General features: G+C 56.3%; 1 long non-coding RNA gene across 1 annotated transcript in view; it reads left to right on the top strand.

Moving 5' to 3' along the window:
- Nucleotides 1-2,366, top strand: part of LOC125620471 — a 24,921-nt gene extending 22,555 nt beyond the window's left edge. Inside the window, exon 2 of the long non-coding RNA XR_007352170.1 lies at nt 1,126-2,366. This is a non-coding gene — a long non-coding RNA (uncharacterized LOC125620471). The remainder of the gene's footprint in view (nt 1-1,125) is intronic.
- Nucleotides 2,367-19,291: the final 16,925 nt, after the last annotated feature.

Raw genomic sequence — 19,291 nt, 5'->3', positions numbered from 1 at the left:
GGGTCAAAAAAGGTGCTTAGCACAGCACTGGGGATATTCTAATTGTTTAATCAAAGAAAGCAACAGCAGCAATAATAGTTGTTGAATCGTGATATTCCAGATGGAACATTCTAGAATTTATCTCCCTTGCTGTTTTGGACTTCTCCAACATAGATATTGTAATGCTGAGGGTGTCCAGCAGGAGGTGCTGTTGCCCTTACTTCCCTATTGCCTGCTGAGATCCAGGAAGCGGGAGGCGGTTTTTCCTGCCCCAGTGTCTGATGAGTGTCCTGGTAGCAGCCTCTGGGCCCCTTCCTGGTGCAATAAGCTGAACCCCTGACTCCCAAGCAAGTGTCTCGGCCCTCTGTCCTTGGACACCGCTCTTGATTGCACTCTTTCTGCTAATAAGCTCAAGCCACCTGATCTGGCCCCAGGCATCCAGCCAACCTGACCCCCCATCCTGCCAGCTGCTGCCAGTTTCCCCACAGTGACCGGGCATGTGTGGTCGACCTTCCCTCGATAGGTGGTGCCTGTTGGGACGCTGGCCCCTGCGTCCTGCCTCTTGTTCCTCTACTCAGTGGTGTCTTCCCCCGATTCCTCCTCTCTGGAGTTGGAGGTGGCTGTGACTCACTGTCCGCTGTGAGGACAGAACTAAAGGGAGGTCTGTGTTCCGTAGACCCCCACACTGGGGTCACGGGCAAGCTAAAGGGAAACCCAAATGCGGGTCCCCGACACAGGCCTGTCACCATCAGACCCCGCCGGGCTCCAGGCTCGGGCACTCCACTGATGTTCCTTACGCACTTTCTCTTCTCAGCACTGGGCTAGCCCAGCACTGGGCTTGGGCTAGACCAAGAGGAAGGGGGACTCCGTGCTGGGCCTCAGGGAGCTTCCCTTGGGAGGGGGAAGGCAGTGCCACCCTCGCTGAGACCTAGTTGGTTCTATCTGTGCTACGAGAGAGGACAGGCGGCCAGGGTGGCTCAGCAGATGGGCTTCTGGGCCTCTGGGGTGTCCCGGGAGTCCACAGCCTCACCAGGAAGCCTGTGCCTTTTAAAAAGGGTCCATCTTCCACATCCGGGGTTCAGCATGGGCTCCCTCGGCCTCTAAGCCTTGGTATTCCTTCCTTGACCCCAAATCTCTCTCTTCCAGGGAAAGCCCTGGCAGAGGGCCAGTCACCTGGGGACTCAGCTGGGGACGCCTCCTCCTTGCCGTCTCCCACGGCCCGTTCTGCGCACCCTGCTCTTCACCCCGCTCCTGGTTTGCCACCCAGAGCCTCGAGAACCCTCTCCCCGGCCCTTGGCAGCCTCCACTCTCAGCCCAGGTTGTGGCGACGAGAGACACCAGGACTTATCTCCTGGTAAACTCCAGCGTGACTTACGGCCCGCCCAACCTCCCGTGTGTGACATCTGCAATCCTCGGCATGTTTGTTTTACAGAATAATGCCACCAGCAGGTCATCTACTGTCACTGGGAACAAAGAAGAAAAAGAAGATGAAAAGCAGCCTCCTGGTGCCCCAGTGCCCCAAACCACAGCGACACCCCTGGTGGTTTGGGGGGAGGTGGCCTGGTGTCAGCCCACAGGTTGGCCTGCAGATGTCGCATGACTCAGGCGAGGTGGGCAGTGGCTCTTTCTGATGTTGATAGAAACGTCTCTTTTTTTCCTTCGAGAAACAGCCACACACGTTAGCTGTGGAATAATTATAACAAACAAGAAGCCAAGGTGCGCCTGTCACCAGCCTCCTGGACGCCATCCCGAGACACCTTGGGAGGGGCACACAGAGCATGCTTTTTCTGCAGAGCTGGGGACCAAGCCCAGGACCTCGGCCGATAGGCAAGCTCGGTGCCGCTGAGCTACATCCGCAGCCCCCTAACCTGCCCCCTCTCTGAACTTCAGCCCCCTCACCTGGGTGACTGACTGCCAGGCCGCAGTCTTCCTCAGTGGCTGGACAAGCCAACCCTGGTTCAGGGCCTTTGTCTTTTTCATCTGTAAAATGGGGAGGTCGAAGAGCTCTGCCCACCAGGGAGGGGATCGCAGCCTCCCTCCTCTGAGGCCTCCTTTCATCCTCAGTCTGAGGCTGGCAGCTGTGACCAACACTCGGGGGACCCCTGCCAGGCCCTGTTCTAAGCACGTCATTTAATCCTCCTGATGAGGTTGGTGTTATTTCTGTCCCCTTTTACAGATGAGGAAACCCAGGCACAGAGTGCTCAATAACTTGCCGTGACTCTGTCCATCTGCGAGGGGCAGAACCAGGACTCTAACCCCACTCCAGCCATGGCAGGCCCGTGTTCCTCCTGTCACCAGGTGCCCATGTCCACAGCGAGTGCATTTGCATGGTGACCCAGGGAAATGCACACCGATATTTAAATGGAATAAAAATTAGAAGAAGTAAACACGTCCTACTGCGGGGGTGTTATTTACTGGTGTGTTCATGGCTTGGACAGAGGCCCCTGTTTTATTTACTTCTTGTTGTGTGGTGCTGAGGATGGAAGCCCGGGCCTCACTCGGCCAGGCCAGCGCTCTGCCGCTGAGCCCCAGCCCCGGCCCGAGATTGTCTCTCCATGTTGTCGTCCTTTCTAGCTGATTTTTGTAAACGCCGGCTGTGCTTTCAGACTCGTGTCGGGTCGGGACCTGAAGTTTGAGAAGCAGAAGGGTGGTGCCTTCCCTGAATGTGCCGGGGAGACTCCCCTGTCCTTTCCTTGGGGGCGCTGGGCCGGGCCCCGGGCCCCGCCAAGCACAGGCTCGACCCCTGAGCTACACCCCGCCCAGGGAGAGGCCCGGCCTCATGGGCCCGATGTCTGCTTTTTATTTGATCCTGGGAATTAGCCGGCTCCAGAGCTGACACCCCATTTGCAGAGGGGAGGGAACTGCGGGTCAAAAAGGTGCAGGTCCCCCTGGGGCCACAGAGATGAAGATCTAGAAGTCATCTGAGGGCAAACCTGAGCCCAGCCGGCCTCTGCCAAAGGACCTTTGTCCAGCACAGTGTCTGTCACCTTAGTAATCACCCTTTATCAGGTACTTACTCTTTTCGGGGTGCTACAGCCCTACAGTACAAGGCTTAGGTGAGTTAACTCCCAACGCAACCCAGGCCCCAGTGTTAGGAACCCCTGTTACAGAAGAGGCAGCTGAGGCTCAGAGAGGTGGAGTGACTTGACTAAGGTCACACAGCCTGTACGAAGCCAAGTCTGATTTGGGTCTCTGTTGTGTGTCTCCAGCCAAACTCAGGCCCAGAAATGAACAGGTACCCAGTAAACCTGTCTGGCCTAGCCCATGGGCTTCTCCCTCTACCACTGATTGCTCTGTGATGGGGACAGTGGCCCCCTTCCCGGGAGGCACAGCCCTGGGCGGGGCAGGCTCCAGGGTAGTTCAGGGCTTGCTGGGGGTTGGCCTAGGCGAGGGTCCCGGAGGTGAGCACTCTCTCGGTTTCGGTTCCAGGTCTCTGCGTGCTCTTGGGGCCCTGCCCAGTCAGCTGAGGGGCAGGGAGGGAGGGAGGACCCTGGCCGCTCCCCTGGGAGGGGTGGAGGAGCGGCCAGGCCGGCCTCTCCCACCTCCTGCCACTCACCTGCTGTGCTCCCCTCTCCCTCCCAGGCCTGGCTCTGGGGCCTTCGTGGGGGCGAGAAAGGAGGGTCCTGCCTCTAACCGAGCCAGGTCCCAGCCTGGGGCTCCCCTCCGCCCTGAGCGCCAGGTTCCTGCCTCTTCCCTGAGGTAGTAGGAGGTAGTAGGAGGCAGCGCCGAGCCCCGGCTTCAGCCCCAGGACTGAGCAAACCAAGTCCCCGGGGCTGCAGGCTGGTCCCCCTGGGCCACAGTGTCCTTGAGGCCAGTGCTGTCAAGGGAGGGAGCCGCCCTGAAGCCAGCCCTGCACAAGAGGGCGACCCTCTCCCTTTCAGCAGGAGGCTTTGGGCTGACTCAGCAGATGGTTCTAGACCTGAGGGGGGAGGAGCCGGGAGCCAGGGAAGCTAGAAGCCAGGGCGCAGAGCCAACAGCTGGCATTGACAGGCACGGGGTGGCCGTGCCAAGTGTCCCGGGTGGGGCGTTTCATCCCAACCTCCGCGTTGCCATCGGGCCCCACCTTCCTCTTAAGCTGGCATCACACTCTCCCTCCAGGAAGCCTTCTCGGGTTGACCGCACCCTCACGGCGGCTGTCACCACTTTCCAGCCCCTTTCAAGGGAGGGCGGGAGACCAAGCGGGGTAGAGTCACCCAGGAAATGCAGAGCGGAAGCTCCCTTCCTCCCCGGGCTCGGGACCCTCTTGGAAATCACCCTGGAGCCAGTTTGCAGGTGAAACGTGAAACACACGCACCCTCACACAGGCGTGCATGCACACACACACACACACACATGCGTGCCTCTACCATTACTTGATGTCCCTGTCTTGGATTTGGCTAGCAATAGATGTTTTTGGAGGACGTCCATCCATGTTTACCCAGCCCAGAACCGACCCACCAGCACAAGGGAACCCTGGGGTCAAAGAGCTTTGGCACCGCAGGATTTAGGGCTTCACCGATGCTCATTCAACTTCTTCATGGCAGACCTTCCTGGATCCCTGAAGAGTTAATGGACGTTGTAGATATCCAAGCATTTGCAGTTTCCCAGATGAACTTGACTTCAGGTTTTCTTTCTTTCTTTCTTTCTTTCTTTCTTTCTTTCTTTCTTTCTTTCTTTCTTTCTTTCTTTCTTTCTTTCTTTCTTTTTCTTTCTTTCTTTCTTTCCTTCCTTCCTTCTTTCTTTCTTTCTTTCTCTTTTTTTTTTCATAGAGTGCTATTGAGCATCTTTGAGAAATGCTGGGATACAGAATATTCTGGAAAGGACAGATCCAGCTTAGACTTAAAACAGGGCTTGTTCTACAGCAGACTTTCATGCCAGATCTCTGCAAATTCTTAAAACGGGAAGGAAGGAAGGATGCCCAGGTCCCGTGGGGGAGCTGATTCTCCACAGCCTGCCGAGTATGGATCTTGCATCACCCAGAGTGACAGAGTGGCTAATCTGCCATATGGCACCAGCCAAGGTCCCCCAGAGGGCCAGGTGTTGCCCTTTAGTCACTGGCTTTTGGGGAGGCTTAGAAGAATTGAGAATTGGGGATTGGAACCTTGGTGAGAGAAGAACCCCTTGGGGGCGGGGTTAGGATGCAAACTTTTTACCAAGCGAGGAGTAGAGGTGTGAGCATTTTGCTGGCCTTTTAGATGCAGGGGCGCTGAATATAAGCCCCCAATGACATCTGTTCTGCCCACTGGGGGTGTGGGCGGAGGAGCCGAGGGCTGGGGACTGACCAGGATCACATTTTGGTTTCATCTGCAAACTGAAAATCGGCCTAGCGGAAAGATCAGAACTTGGCTTCAGAAATCAGAAATCAGGCCCATCTGAACGAGGATTCCAAGACACACGCTTTCTAGCCTCTGGGCAAGCCTCTGGCCCTCTCTGAACTTCAGTCTCCTCATCTGTAAAACGGGGACAACTAGGATGCTCACCCCACAGGATTGCTGTGGGAATTAAGTGAGGTAAGGCCTGTGAAGTTCCACACCTGTCCTGTGGTAACTGATTGGCCCACAAGTGATAGCTCCTGTCAGCAAGGGGCAGGAAGTTATTTTCAACCTTTTTTTTTTTTTTTCTTTTTTTTTAGGAATACGGGTTTTGGACTCGTCGTTTCTCAAATTGATTTTTCTAGCTATGGCAAATCATTCATCAGACCAATAAAACTGGAACATATCATGAGGAAATATACCCAGCAAGAGCTTCCGGTGGCTGTTAGATGGGTCTCTGCAGCAGGCTGCTCTGCACAGGCACCTCCTGAACTGCTTCTAGGATGTCTGGACAGAAGTCCAGTTAGCCAATCAGAATTTAGCCATAGGCTGTTCCTGTACAGGCCATCCAATAAAAGCTCAGCACTGGGTGGATCTGTGCTTGTCACCTAATCAGAGCTCTCCAATTTCCTACTTTGTAGCTGTTACCCAATCAGAACCTGTCAGTGTCCAGATCCCCAGCTGTTCATCCAATTAGAACGCAGCAGTGTTCCGAGCCTGTGCCGGCTGCCCAATAAGAACTTGGATCTGCTCACACTGGCCAAGCCACACCACACAGAGCCGCTGCTTCCTCCCCACCAGCTGTATCATGCATTAAGAGAGCTCCTGGGTTGGGAGCAGCTCAGTGTACAGCACTTCCCTGGCATGTATGAGGCCCTGGGTTCCATCCCCAGCATGAGGACCTAGGACTTCCTTATAAGATTCACAGACAATCTAAGTGATTTATAATTGTATTAAAAAGTGAATCAAGCTGGGGGTGGTGGCCCACGCCTGTAATCCCAGTGACTTGGGAGGCTGAGGCAGGAGGATCGTGAGTTCAAAGCCAGCCTCAGCAACAGTGAGGTGCTAAGCAACTCAGTGGGACCCTGTCTCTAAATAAAATACAAAATAGGGCTGGGGATGGGGCTCAGTGGTCGAGTGCCCCTGAGTTCAATTCCTGGTACCTCCTCCCCCCAAAAAAAACTCTTAAATACATGTGGCTCATAGTACCTTTCTATTAGGCAGGGCTATTCTTAAATCGATAGCGCTCTGCTTACTGCCCTTTTTGTGAGTGAAGAACGTGATGGAGGTCGTGATGGTGTTGGAGGAGGTGCTGGAGGTGGTGAGGGGGGAGGAGGTGAGGTTGGTGGATGGTAGTGAGTAGTTGGCAGATGAAACCATTCGAGAGAGTCTGTCCTCAACCTGACCACCAACAGGAAGATATTAGGTGGTGGAGTTTGGGGAGGTGACTAGATCACGAGGTCCCAGCCTCATGACTAGGATTGGTAGGTACCTTTTGAAAAGAGGTGCCGGCTCCTTGCACCGCGTGGGAGCGCCTGGAGAAGGTGCCACCTGTGAACCAGAAAGCAGCCCTCACCGGCACAGAGTCTGTCGGCAACTTGGTCTTGGACTTCTGGGTCTCTGGAACCGTGAGGGATAGATTTCCGTTGTTGGTGAACTGCCAGGAGAGCATTTTCTGGGGGACCCACTGGGCATCTGAGGCAGCTCCACCAGGCAGCTCCATCCCACAGAATCGCTGGTACCAAAGAGGAAAATCAGAAACAGCTTAAATGGGCATTAACGAGGGCCTGTGTGCCAGCACTTGCTCTTGGTGACCCCCTGGGGGTCATGAACCCAGGGAACAAATCGTGCTGCGCACCTGCGGTGGGTGGCCGCTGTCCTGAGCGCTGAGGACCCAGCGGCAAATGAGAGAGCCTCGATTCTGGAGGGCAGTGAGCTGGCATTCTACAGGAGGAAGATTGAAACGAAATCAATCATTTCAGAATATGAGATGTTATCAAGAAACCTTCTTCAACAGTGGGAAAAGGACAGGGGGTGATTGACAGAAGTGGTCAGAGAGGGCCCGAGGAGGACATTCGAGACCTGAATGAAGGGAAGGAGGGAGCCATGGGAAGTTCCGGGGGGAGGGCATTCCCGGGAGAGGAGATGGGTGATGCAGAGGCCCAGCGCCTGGTGCCTAGGAGCAGGGCTGCCGTGGGGCCTGATGGAGAAGGAGAGGCGGGCGGGGGCCGGAGCAGATGGGACCTGAGGCCACCCTGAGCAGAGTGGATTTTACTGCTGGTGTGACCAGGAGCCAGTGGAAAGGTCCGGCCGGTGCGGTCCTACAGTCCCATTCACATTCTTCAAATGCCTCCCTGGCTGCCAAGTGCAGAAGGACCGAGCGGGGGCAAGGGTGGACAGCACAGCAGGTCAGAAGTGACGGGGACGTGGAGCCGGGCTGGGCCGCAGGTGTCTGCTGAACGTCACTCCACACGCTCCTCCCTGGGGCTCCACCTGCCCTGACCCTGCAGGCTCCACTTGTCCCCCGCTGGCCCTGTCCCTCAGACAGAGCTGTGACCACTGGCGCCTCACACCTTGGCCCTTGGGGGTGCTCACCTGGGTCCCCAGCTACCCCCCCTCAGTGAGTCCCCCTGTGTCCCTGTCCTGCCCGGCCTGGGTGGCCCTCTGTGCCTTTATCGCTCTCTGTCGTCCTCAGGGTTTATCAAGATCCAGAACCTGCCCTTGTCGCTCACCCCTCACCTGCTCACACCGGCCCAGCGGCCAGCCTCCCAGGCCAGGGACCCTGCCCAGCCCTCTGCCATTCCCTGGGGCCAAAGACGGCGCCTGGCACATAGTGGGCATCCGGTGAAGACCCCAGGGGTGCCTGATCCAGCTCCCTTGATTGTCCATCTCTCCCCTGCAGCCAGATGTCACCTGCCCCCGCCCGTCCCCACGCGGAAGGCTGGAGTCCATCTCTCCCTGGGCTCAGCCTCTTGGCGGGCGGATGAGCTCCCTGCAGAATGCGGCTCGTTTTCCCAGAGCCACCAGGATCTCCTGGAGGGGGACAGGTCCTGCCTAGGTCCGTATCTCCCAGAGCATGGCACCAAGAAGGTTCTGAATAAATACAGATGGGGACCGTGGGTGCCAGGGAGAGGGGACAATGCCCAGGGTCCAGTGGCTGTTTAAGGGTGTACTTGCTCCCCCTCCTTTGCCTGATTAAAGATGGCTTCAGAGTTTGATGAGCCCCCATCAGCCCCAGGGGGTGCAGCTGGGATGGCTTTGACCCATGGAATATGGCACAAGTGACAGGCCAGGTCCTGGCTCCGGCTTGGAGACACGGCAGCTCCACTTCCTGTCCCTCGGAGGCTCGAGCCGCTGTGTGAGAAGCGGCTACCTGGCTGGTGGGCCGCAAGGGGACGGAGGGGGCCCAGCCGGCCCCAAGACGTCCGTCCTGCAAATGAAGCTGCTGGGCCATTTAGACACGTCCAGCAGCCCGCCGCCTGCCACCAAGCAGCCTCGGCCCAAGCCGCACAGAGCCAAAGAATGGGCCAGCCAGTGCTGCCTGAATTCCTGACCCACAGAATCATGAGATGTCATCAAATGCTCACTTTAAGTCACCCGCTTTGTACTAGGTCACCGGGACACAGTCAACTCTGGTCCACTGGGGGAGCGGCCTGGGAGTCTGTCCCCAGCAGGCGTAGGAAGCGTGACTGGGTTTGGTGGGTGAGAAGCTGGGGAGGTTCTGTGACCTCCTGGTGACGTCTGCCACACACAGGGCCGGGCTCGGGAGTCACCTGTGCCACACTTTCCATAATCCTGGCCGCCGTGTGTCAAGTCCGGTGGGACATGGGGACACTTCGTCTGCAAAGGTGGGGCTTAGCATCCTCACCTTAGAAACCAGAGACTGAGGGTCAGAGAGGCCCGAGGCCCCTCAGCGAGGAGGGGCTGGGGTAGGTCTGTGACCGAAGCCACACGTTTCCCATGAGACCAGCCAAGAACACAGTCCCTCCGCTGAGGCAAAAGTGTCCCCTGTCCCAGGTTTCCAGCCTCCTCTCCTGACGCTTTGCCGACCCCTCCCTCGCCTTTCCGTCTTTGCCAGCCCTCCGTCCCCACAACCAGGAGGCTGTGCCTGGGACTGGGGACAGCTGGCACCGGGCCAGCGTCCCCAGAGCCCCGAGCGGCTGGGCTTTCCTGCTGTCATGGGAGGCTGGCGTTTAGGTATCTCTCAAGGGTGGATCCGCACAAGTCTAAAGAGCTTAGTGAAATACCCGTTTCGCAGCTCCCAGGGCCGGGCTCGGCCAGGCGCCCGTGTGGGCTCTTGGAGAATGGTTGGGAGCTTTCTGGGTTCAGTGGGGGACAGCGAGGAGCTGGCAGAGGGAGGAGCAAGTGGGGGGCTTGGGCCCGGCCCTACCTGTCCCTGAAAGTATGATCTTGAACCAGGGGCTCCACCCTCTGACCCCCAGTTTTTCTTCTGCCAAATGGGGCTCATTGGACCTCCCTTGCAGGAGGATTGTGAAGACAAAGGCTTTAATTTGGTGACATTATTAGGAAAGTGTTTCTCACCTACTGGCACTTAGCATTATTTTGTTGTTTTAGGGATGAAGGCCAGGGTGGTCCTCAGCTGGATGACATCCACCGTCATTTTAACTTTTATTCTGAGACAAGTTCTCCCTAAATTGCCCAGACTGGCCTTGTATTTGCGATCCTCCTGCCTCAGCCTCCGGTCTCTGGGATTACAGGCGTTCCCAGCCAAATGTTTCTTAATGAGTGAATGACTGAGAGAACAAATGGTCGGAGAGCTGCTGGCTATGTCCAGGTGTGTCCCCAGGTCTCCTCCTTCAGGAGAGGAGACTGACTCTGTGCCCAGCAGGCCCAGCATGAAGCAGGCAGTTAATATGTATTTGCTGAAAAAATTCTTCTCAGTCCAACTTAAGGAAGTCGTTTGTAAACACAATAAAAAAAAAAAATCATGCAGCACATTCCAAAGCAGATAGACTTCACCCAGGGGACACACCAGAAGCCAGCTGAGAGTTCACGCCCGACTTCCTAGAAGTGTCCTCTTTTACCTGGTCCCTTGTGGATGACACACAAGTCTCGTGTGGTCTCGGAGCCCACCACACCTGGAGAGACCCCTGGCAGCCAGGCTTCCAGCAGGAGCTGGGCTTCACAGTCACACAATAGGGACACACATTCAATCAAATCCGTGACAATGGAAGTTTTGGTAAAGTGTGATCAGCCCACGGCTCCTGGTGCCCCAGAAGTCACCAGCAGCCAGCGATGCAGGTCGGTTTGGAGAACACAGCCCTGCACTGCACAGCCCGGAGCTGCCCGGCAAGTGGTTGTGGCCGGGGTTCTGCTAGGCATGGCTGTCACTTAGGGGGACTTCCTACGTCTGGTGCATGGGCTCCTTTGGTCCCCAGGTCAGCCTTGGAGATGAGTCTCGTCGCCGTCGTCCCCTTTTACAGAGCTCTGTGGGCTTCCTGGCGCCGTCCCCTGTGCGCTGCTGAATGTTTAGCAGCACCTGGGTCTCTGCTCCCTGGGCGCTAGGGACATCCCCTCCCTCAAACCATGACAAGCAAAAATGTCTCCAGACCACGGTCAAATGCTCCTGGGGCAGAACCGTCCCAGCTGGAGAAGGCGGGCTCCGGACACAGGTGGCGGCCGGCTGGGAGCCCTTCCTGCTGCTCCTGGGGTCGGTTGGCAGCCACAGGCCCTGGGTTCCCAGGCAGCTGCCTCCAAGGAGCCCTCCAGGTGTACTCCACACTGTGAAGAGATGGAGGTTCAACAGAGGCCAGCTCTGAACCCTTTCCAGATGATGAATCATTTCATTCCACACGTCTGTGTGCCAGGTACTGTATTAGGCTCAACAGTGAACGGAACAATCAAAACCCCACCCCGAGTAGGTGACGCTGTGCTGAAAGAGACAGAAGAAAGAAAATGAGCCAAAAAGCCTAACAGAGATGTATTAAGGAGTGATAAACATTATGGTGGAGAATCGAGTGGAGAGGAGAAGAGACCTTTTAAACAGTATGGTCAGGGGAGGGGGCGGTGAGGAGGCGATCGCCGAGTAGAACTTGAAGGAATCAAGGAAGAAGCAGGAGAGGCAGAGGAAACAGCAAGTGCCAAGGTCCTGAGGCAGGACCATGTCTGTCTCATCCAGGGGACACTCAGGAGTCGGATGAGAGGGAACAAGAGGAGGCACGGGAGGAGGTGAGGGCACAGAGGTGACAGGCAGGCCCCAGCCCCAGCCCCAGCCCCAGCCCCAGCCCCCCACCTGACATTTTTTATGGAAAAAAAAGGTGGTATTAAAAATACCAAGTGTGTTATATTTGGAAAGTGGAAATATGACATCATTGCACATGTCCCCGTGTGTGAGGAGGCTGAGCTGGGTTCTGGAGACAGTGGGGACAGTGGCTGGGGACACTATCTGAAGCCGGACCTCCAGGGTCTCCTGCCCATTCCCACAAGTCCCTTGGGAGGCTTCTCAGAGCCTGAGGCTCGTTTCTCAGGTGGGAAAAGGCATTGGAATCAGTGCGACATTGGCTCAGGAGCGGCCGTCCGTCCAGGCGTGCTACCCGGGAGGGTTTCTGCAGGGGACTGGGGGGACGGGCTCCCCAGGGCCGAGGCCGCAGACTTTAACCTGGGCCTCCAGGAACCACGTCAGAGTGGACCCTCCGGGACCCATGACCTCCGAGCCCAAGACACACAGCCTCACTGCCTGCTGGGGACAGGAAAGCCGAATGAGGGCCACCACCACTGGCACCAGGCACAGGGCACTGAATCTGCCAGAGAAGAGCCTCCGACTTCCCCAGGGAAACCAACCAGAGGAGGACCAGGCCCTGCGTCTCCCACCCACAGGAGCCAGGCGGCCCGTCTGGGTGGCAGAACCCAGTCATGTCCGGGCCCAGGGGCGAGGGGACCCGGGACTCGGGCCGCTCACTCTCCATCCAAAGGGGAGGTCCCCGGGGTCATCGCAGAGCAGATGCCGAGGCAGGGGCCCCCCTGAGGGGTCTCCTCAGGGAGGGGCCAAGCGGGAGGAAACGGGAGGACAGACGGCAAGGCTGGGACAGACGGAGGGAAGCCGCAGGCTACGGGAACAGGGCAGTTTCCACAAAGCCACCCAGAGTCCTTGAACCCCAGCTGGTGGACAGAGGACCCCAGGCCGGGGTCCGAGTGACCTACTGTCCCCGTTGCACTGGGCCATCCGGGGCCCACCGCAGGGGAATGGAGTCCATAGCACCACTGGGGCTTCCGGCAGGGACACTCCTGTCAGAAGGGGCGTGTGGGGGGCCCTGGTGGCCGCTCCCAGGGTGGGCGGTGGCACAAGGCACCCGCAGAACCCACCCCGTGGCAGAACCTGCTTCCTGGGGTGATCTGGGGGTTAATGAGATAAGCTCAGCACAGGGCCTGGCGGAGCTCAGTGCTCAGCAAAGGTTGGGGACTCCAACTTCAGGAAGCCACATCCCCCTCCGGGCCCTCCCCACCCGCTGTGGGAGACCGAGCTGAGCACCCTGGAAACCCATCATTACAGGCCTGCGAGCTGCGAACATGTGGAGTGTCCTCATCAACAGGGAACCAGGCCCCCCCAGGAGGCCTGACTCAGCCCGTGGGGCCAGAGGTCCACAGATGCACCTGGGTCCCCAGCCAAGTCTGGGACCACTGTTGTGGGTGTCAGGGGAAGGGGTGCTTGGCTAGGTAGAGGGGGGAAGACAAACCAAGGATGACTTTGAAGCCCAGTATGGTGGGGACACTGGGGAGGCTGAGGGAGGAGGATCCTCTGAGCCCAGGAGTTTGAGGCCAACTTAGTCTCAAAAGAAAAAAAAAAAAAAAGGGCTTTGGAGAAAAGATGGAACATAAATGGGGTTCTGAGGGATGAATAGGAGTTAAAAGTGAAAAAGCAGAGGACATTCCAGGTGGGGGGACAGTGTAGAGGAAGGCAGAATGGCCTCAAGGAGATCGAAATGTTTGGGAAAATATAAGGATCTTGGTGTGTCTGGCTGTAGGGATTTTTTTCTTTTACTGAACTCTTATTAGTGGCCAGGCTCAGTGCTAAGGGCTCAACATGCCTCAGATCACCGAGTCCTCACAACAGCCCTGAGAAGTATTATTATCACTCCATTTCACAGGCAGGGTAAGGGAAGCTCAGAGAGGCTGAGTGATTCCTCCCAGGTCACACAGTTGGTTAAGGATGACGTTGATGCTGGAATTCATTTGTATCCAAAGCCTGCGATGCTGATGTTTCTGGGAGAAGAGGCTGCAGGAGCAAGCAGGGTCAGTGGGGACATCTGTGCATGCAGTGTGGCCTCAGGAGCACCGATTTTGGGGTCATTGGAAGTGGGTTCAACCTGCTACTTGGTGGCTGTGTGGCCTTGGGCATGTTGCTTAGCCTCTCTGTGCCTTGCTTTCATCATCTGTAACCTGGGGTGGCAATGCCCATCTTATGGTAGGTCACGAGGTGAATGATGAGATGAAAAGCGCTTGGCATCACGCCTGGTGCACAGCAAGCACCCAGGAATCGGAAACTCAAGGTCTGCACACACCAGGAGCTTCCATTCGGCGACAGGGGACACCTGGTAGGTCTCAAGAAGGAAGGTGGCAAATACCTCTGGGGGCCACAGGGAGTAAGGCCGAGGTCAAGGACAGCATTCAGATGGTGAGGGTCAGGGTGGCCTTGGGGACAGGCAGCAGGCCCTGCAGCCATTCCAGGGACCCCTGTGTGCCTGCACCCCTGCTGCGGGACCCAGCAGAGAGCGGCAGAGGCCCCTGGGAAAGTTCCAGATCAGCTCCCGGCCAGGCTGGGGAGAAGCCACGGAGCGCCCCACTTTATCTCGCAGGTGACGCAATTCCACAGAGACTCGGTCTCCTAAACAGGAGGACACACACCCAAGCCGAGGTCCTCCCCAGGCCAGGAGGAGCGGAGGGCTCTCCCTCTCCCCCTGGGGCTTTGGGTTTTCCACCCTGAGTGGGGTTGATTCTTGGGTTTTTAGGAAAAGCCAAGTACATGTTTTGCAAGATAAAGGCCGGCTCAGTTCTCCCAGGACATGCAGGAAGGAGGGGCTCCTGGTGGACACGAGCCAGCGCCACCCTGGGGCTCCGGCCTCAGCCTGTCCATAAGCCCAGGCGCCTGGTGCCTGGTTGAGGGCCAGGGTTTCCACATTTCTTCATCTCAGGACCATCTGGCACCCAAATCATGGGCTTTGTTTGGTGACTTACACCTGTTGCTAATTGGCCTATGAGAAATTAAAACAGAAAAATTTCATAATAGGCCTCGTTAATTCATTGAAAAGCAGTGGTTCCCTTCCCCTCTGGCCCCCAGGTATTAGGGCTCTTTACCGCTGAGCTAAATCTCCATGCCTTTTTATTTTGAGATAGAGTCTCGCTAAGTTGCTTTTAGAGTCTCACTAGATAGCCGAGGCCAGCCTTGAACTTGCAATCCTCCTGCCTCAGCCTCCCCAGTGGCTGGGATTACAGGCATGTGCCACTGAGCCCCTGAAAGCAGTAGTTGTCAATGGGGGAGAGGGCAGGGGATTAATTTTGTCTCCCAGGGACACTCGGCAAGATCTGTAGACATTTTTTTGTTCATCACTATTGGGGATGGGGTGCTCCTGGCATTGGTGGGCAGAGGCCTGGGGTGCTGCTTAACATCTAATGCCCAGGGCAGATCCCTCTAAATAGAGTCATCTGGACCAACAGGTGCCAAGGCTGGGAAACCCTGTAAGGGTAACAAAATAAAATAAGGATAATAAACTCACCACACGTTAACAATTGATAAAAAGCTCATTTCCCAAACCCAATAATTAGAGAAGTGGCCGTGTTCTGCGTGTTCGCGGGTCTCTTGGGTGCCTGGCCTTGCTGGAGGCTGCTGGGTCCTGGGGCTGGGGCTTTGGCTCCGCGGTGGAGCACCTGCCTGGCCCCAAACCAAAATCAACACTGGAGCCAGCAGCTCTTCATCTACTTGGGAACCTCCCTGTCCACCCGGGAGCGGGCGAGAGCCAAGAGGACAAGATCCCCGATTGTGAAAATGGCTCCTACCTCATCCCCTCCTGCTCCCACCAAGGGTCCATGGACCCTCTCTGAGGGTCTTTTGGGAAGACCCTCGGGACTGTTTCCTGCAGCTGCTGTGGTGGGAACACCCTGCTTTTGGGGTGAGAAGGCAGTGGGGGAAGGGTGGGAAAGCCACCCAGGGTTGGTGGGCGGGGCCCAGCCCTGCAGCCCCCTCCCCACCCTCCTCACAGCCTTCTCTGCTGTCAGTGGTGACATCTAATGACAGATCTCACCGCAGCCAAGAAAACAGGAGCTGGAGAAGAGGGGAGGAAAAGTCAGAGGAGGGAGAGTGGGGGCGGGAGGGTGCTCCCCAGCCTGGGGGTCCCCGGGTGTGGGTGTGTGTGGAGGCCCACGCCTTGGCCTTGCCCCGGAGCCCAGCCCTGGGAACAGCCATCAAGGAGCCCGCCTGTCTCTGAGTCACCCACCCGAGTTTCACAGGATGCGATAGGCTAATTTTTGGCATGAAGAGAGGGCGCCCCAGCCTTGGAGGCCCCGGAGAGGGGCTGGGAATGAGGTCAGGAGGCTGGTTTAGGAGGCCAGGCTCCCTGAGTCCCCTGGGGCCAGCCCCTTCCCGAGCTCCAGGCTCCTGGGAGTGGGGCCAGTGGGTTCCAGCTGCCACTCTTGGAGTTGACAGAGCATGTATGGAGCGCCTGCTGTGTGCAAGGCTCCGAGCCAACTCCCTCCTGAGCCTGTTGCACTTGAGATTCAGGACCCCGTGCTCTGGGGAGTGATATTTTCTCATTTTATCCACGAGGCCACCAAGGTCCAGGGGGCAATGGACTTGTCCCTGTTCCAAGCCAGGAGGGTGCGGCGCTGGGGTTGCGCCTGGGTTTGTCCAGCCAAAGCGCAGGTGCTTAACCCCGGCCCTGAGGTCCGCTGAGCCCTGGCAGATTCAGGTGTCTTCTGGGGCCACCTTAGCCAGGGCCGCTCGGGACCCTACGAAAGCCCTGTGCGCGGTGCCAGAGGCACAGGGGAATAAAACCCGGTCCCTGCCTCCGGCTGGGCCTCCCCCGGGAGGTGTAGCTGCGGGGCCTCCAGCAAGCGAACAGGAGGGTGGGATGTACTGGGGTGAGCAGGGCAGGGGGAGCCGGACAAGGCCCCACCCGGAGTGGGCAGAGGGGAGCAGGGCCGGCTTCCTGGAGGAGGTGATCGGTGAGCAGGGGACAGCAGGGCCCCGGTGATGAGGAGGAGGAGGTTCTGGACTAAAGGAAGAGCATCGTGGGACCCTGCTGCCACTTTCGAGGAGTTTAGGGAGTCTGCCAGAAGCTGCGACCCACACTGGCGCTCTGGGTGTGGGTGGCAATCAGCTGGGCTCTAGCTAGGGGAATGACAGCAGCCCCCCCCCCCTACGGGGAAGCCGGGGTCTGCTCCAGCGGCCAGCCCAAGCCCCCTTGGTATTTTGAGTTTTTTTGGGTTGCTGGGGGTGCTAGGCAAGTGCTCTGCCAGGGGGCTGCACCCTCAGCCCAAGCTGCCTTCCCAAGTGGCCGTTCATTCACTCCCCTAGCACTTTGCACGGGGCACTAAGTGGGCACTGGACAGAAAGTATCTGGAGGGAATGTTGCAATCCTGTGGGATCCGGGATGGATTTGAAAAAGGGGGAAGCGCAATCAGAGGAGACCTTGAACAATTCCCAGCTCCGTCATTCAAGATTAATCCTGCCGAGGTGGCCTCCTGTGTTTACCAGCCAAGGTGTGTGTGTGTGTGTGTGTGTGTGTGTGCACGTGTCTCTGGTTTGAAGAGGTTACTGGCTGCTTGTCATTTCACCTGCTGTGAAATGATGTATATCCTGATGCCTTTTTCACTTAATAAGGGGGACATGTACATTATTTCAGATTTTGTGTGATGCTTTATTAGTATGTCTGCATCACAGGATCTCCTTATTGATGCTATCACTACTCCATTTTGCAGATGAGAGAACTGAGGCTCAGAGAGGTTAAGAAGCCCACGTGAGGTCACACAGCTGGTAAGTAGTACAGCTGAACTTGGAACTCAGGCAGCCGGACTCCACAAACCCCACCCTGCTTCCCATACAGCACAAAAGTCACTGAAACTGGGAGGCTGCTTCCCTTCAGCCCGCAGGGCCCTGCCTGCCCTAACTCAGGGATGGCTCTCAAAACCTTCTAGTCCTCCTGAGAGTGCAGCCTTGGGGGAAGAGGGCAGCCTCTGGAGCAGGTGTTTAAGGTTTTCCCTGTGACTCAGGGGCAGGGCCTCCGAGTCTGCCCTGGCATGCCCGGGCAGGTGAGCCTTCCTGTTTCGGTGCCCCTTCCCCCAGAAGGCCCTGGGTGTGGGGTGAGAGCGGCTGCCAGGAGCCAGCTCCAGGGGTAGAATTAAAAGGTCCTAAATGAGCGGCGGGAGGGAAGTGATTTTTTATTGCTTTGAAATAACTTTCCTCCTCTTCCATAAGTAATAAAGAGAATTTAGGAACTCTCGATAAGCCCGAAGAACAGAGCGCAGGAACCCACGAGCCCATCAACTCTGGGGAGGGCTTGGGTGCGGTTCCGTCTGGTCTTTTGTCCCAAGCCCCATTTCATATACATGTTTATATTTATAATAACAGATGTGTTCATAACAACATTTCATCATTGTCAAAATAATTCATATTCACTGTAGAACATTAAGAGAGCAGAAATGAACAAAAACGTGTGGAATAAATTCCAATCTCAGAGAGCAAGACTTTTTAGGTTTTTCTCTTTTTAATTGTGAATTTGATGATAGCAAATAGATTCATAAAAAAATCCATGTATATTTATAAAAATCACTCCTGCTGACACATTTCGGCACGTGGGCTGATGAATGACATCGTTCAATGACAGCCCAGCTCCTATGATCCATTTTGAGTTCATTTTTATATAGGTGGAATGAATTGTGACAGAGAGCATATGTGGCCTGCTAATTCTGAAATATCAACAGAGGGCTGCAGGCGTAGCTTAGTGGTAGAACAACTGCCTAGCATAAGTGAAGATCTGGATTTGAGCCCCAGCCCTTCAAAAAATTGATTAATTAATTTAACATGACAGTGTTTACCAGTGGTGTCTTAGGAACATTTTTATTCCAGACAGCAGAAGGTCACATACCTGCTTCCTCCAATAGTCCATTGGCTAAACTATCATGTGGCTGTTTCTGAGTGCAAGGGAGTCTGGGAAATGTAGTCCAGCAGTGTGTCTGGGAACAAGAGGAAACGAGCTTGGTGATCAGCCAGCAATACTTGCCATAGTAATGATGGTGATGATGAACGCTCGGTTGTTCCTCCACCGTTCTGTCCCTCCTCCACTGGGGAGCAGCAGCAGTACTGTCACCACCAGTACCACAGCCCAGATTAGTCCAGGCCATCCTTGGTGATCCCCTCCCCCACGAATGGTTCAGAAACCCAGGCTGAAAGCAAGCTGAGAACAGCCTTCCTCTGGCAAATTATCAGCTCAGGGTGGGCAGGTGACCACGTCATCCAGGTCAGATTGAAAGGAAGAACTTTTGTTTGGTGGCTGCAAAAGAAGTGCTCTCTCTTCCTTTCACAAAGAAGCTGAAGAGGGAGGAGGCAGGTAGCCAGAGGCGGCAGGGAGTCCAGAAGGCAGCCATCCCTCAGTGGCTGAGAGGAGCCAGTCTTGGGTGGAGTCAACACTGTGCACTGCAGAGGAGAGACAGAGGGACCCAGGACTTGCAGACATTGTGGGGCCACCCCCGTGCTGGCCCTGGGGCCCATCCAGCCTTTGGACTTCCAGTTATGAGGTCTATAAAATCCCTCCTTGTTTAAACTATTTTGAGTCACAGTTTCCATTTCTTCCAGCCCAAAGCTCCCTAACTGATCTGGTGGCATCTAGATCAACTCTGTCAAAACAGCCCTGTCGAGGGGCCATCCAGCGCTACAGGAGGCCCTCAGTCCCACGGCCTCCCCCCATGATGGACAGGGAGAACTGCTTTTGAGGTCTTCAATGTCTGAAGCCCAAATTTGCCTGTTATCCTACAGCAAAAGAGTTAAAGGCGTTTGGAGCCTCCGCACCAAG

This window comes from Marmota marmota, unplaced genomic scaffold (genome assembly GCF_001458135.2).
Source record: "Marmota marmota marmota unplaced genomic scaffold, marMar, whole genome shotgun sequence".
NCBI classification, from domain to species: Eukaryota; Metazoa; Chordata; class Mammalia; order Rodentia; family Sciuridae; genus Marmota; species Marmota marmota.
This window is presented reverse-complemented; position numbering and strand designations above follow the sequence as displayed.